This window comes from Liolophura sinensis, chromosome 9 (assembly GCF_032854445.1).
Source record: "Liolophura sinensis isolate JHLJ2023 chromosome 9, CUHK_Ljap_v2, whole genome shotgun sequence".
NCBI classification, from domain to species: Eukaryota; Metazoa; Mollusca; class Polyplacophora; order Chitonida; family Chitonidae; genus Liolophura; species Liolophura sinensis.
Genome location: NC_088303.1, coordinates 30,496,715 through 30,499,147, shown reverse-complemented (window position 1 = coordinate 30,499,147; position 2,433 = coordinate 30,496,715).

Here is a 2,433-nt window from a genome sequence, read left to right as displayed (position 1 = left end):
CAAATAGCAGGAGAGGAGAAGATTGACTGCCTGGGCAGCCACGTCCTGTAGCTGTGTAGGCTGTACAGCGAGCGTGGGCAGAGGCGATCGAGCGACGGTAAACAGCCAGTCTGCAGGCAGGGGAGCTACGCTTCGCAGCCGATGAAGCTCATTGCAGCGTGACCGGTCATGCTGTCGAATTACCAACGATTCTCTATACAAGAACCACCGCAGCTTTCTTGTGTTACACAACCGCCTAGGCTTTCTTATACAACACTAGGGGGAGATAGGTCTTACATCGACCACAGGCTTAACGTTACGGGGGTAGGCCAATAGGCCTGTGGTGAGACGGCGAGACGGATCTATAATTCATTCCCTAACAGAATGGCCAAGTGGTTTTGACTCCAGCAGAGGCAAAGCACCTGCTTCTAGAACAATACATGTTAAATATGAAAATCTCCACATGGGTTCCTAACGCTCCACGTAAACAACTGTGCCGCACCACTTGCCGTGTAAATAAATGTTGCCATACGCATCATGCAAAACATGTCATGCATCAGCTAGTACGTATACACGCACCCATATTAGTTAGATTATTTCTTCAAATAGTCTAACTAGAAAAACTCATATAATTTGACCTATACCACGAAACATCATTTTCAGAATTATTTTATAGAAAAAGTCTACACAAAACAAAACTTTCATTTTATTGAACACGCGAAGGGCATAATGGCAGGACACAAGACAGAGAGGCCGCACAGCATGCACAAACCAATACATGCGACCTTTTGATGATCGATGCATTCTTACCTCGGCGCTTAACATTATCCTGGAGGGTTTGCGATAGTTTCTACGTCGATCTTCGTCCTACTGTCGGATAATGTGCGTTATGTTCAATCAGAAAAATAATGCTTCATCGACAGAATATAGTATTCAAAGCCTGTCGGACAAGGTTTGTTTCTGGTACAAGATGAACACTGCCCGCGTGTAGGGTATTCACCAGGGGTATGTTGTGCCCCCGAGTTGTGGAATGCGGCGTTATCACTGGACAACACCGCAGGCTGGCTGGCTGTCGGCTTAAACCTTTGACATTCTAGCCGTCTGTGAGGAGGACAGAGGCAGGGGGTCGTTATCATCCAGTAGCTTAGGGTTGGTATGGGTTCAAACCAAATTCCTTGCCTCCGCCAGACAACGCGTGCGAAACAATGGTGCTTGGTCCAGTTACATCAGAACAAGAACGCACCCGCGGTGTTAAGCCCTGCATGATCTCTCCAAGAGACCGGATGCAGCACGGATGTAACGGGACTGAGGAGAGGGGGGAGGGGTGGGGTTGGTTGGTTAATTATTCCCAGGATTACCAATTTCCCGTAAATTAATTAAGAGACAGAATATTCTGATATTCAGAATATTCAGCCAAGATAAATTGTATGGTTTTTCGGTTTCGTCCCCACTATATCAAGGGTTAACATTTAAATGCTTGTGCCTTGAAAACTCCCTGAAAGGTGCCGCCAAAACTGAATCACAACTGTATGGGTCAAGTGAAAGGTTACTGTATTTGTCACCAATTCATATTACCTGCATAGTGCATGCGCTACTATAAGTAAATTTTTGACGCACGTACCACCAAAACTGAATGCCTACTGCATGTGCCACTATAAGTAAATGCCTGGTGCATGGATCACCAAAACTGAATGCCTACTGCATGTGCCACTATAAGTAAATGCCTGGTGCATGTATCACCAAAACTGAATGCCTACTGCATGTGCCAGTATAAGTAAATGCCTGGAGCATGTACCACCAAAATCCTTTCTGCATGTGCCGCTATAATTAAATGCCTGGTGCATGTACCACCAAAACTGAATGTCTACTACATGTGCTACTATATAAGTAAATGCCTGGGCATGTACCACCAGAACTGAATGCCTACTGCACGTGCCACTATAAGTAAATGCCTGGTGCATGTACCACCAAATCAGAATTCCTCCCACATGTGCCACTATAAGTAAATGCCTGGTGCATCTACACCAAAACTGAATGCCTACTGCATGTGCCACTATAAGTAAATGCCTGGTGCATGTACCACCAAAACTGAATGCCTACTGCATGTGCCAGTATAAGTAAATGCCTGGAGCATGTACCACCAAAATCCTTTCTGCATGTGCCACTATAATTAAATGCCTGGTGCATGTACCACCAAAACTGAATGTCTACTACACGTGCCACTATAAGTAAATGCCTGGTGCATGTACCACCAAAGTTGAATACCTACTGCAAGTGCCACTATAAGTAAATGCCTGGTACATGTACCACCAAATCAGAATTCCTCCCACATGTGCCACTATAAGTAAATGCCTGGTGCATCTACACCAAAACTGAATGCCTACTGCATGTGCCAGTATAAGTGAATGCCTGGAGCAGGGATCACTAAAAGTGAATGTCTACTGCATGTGCTAC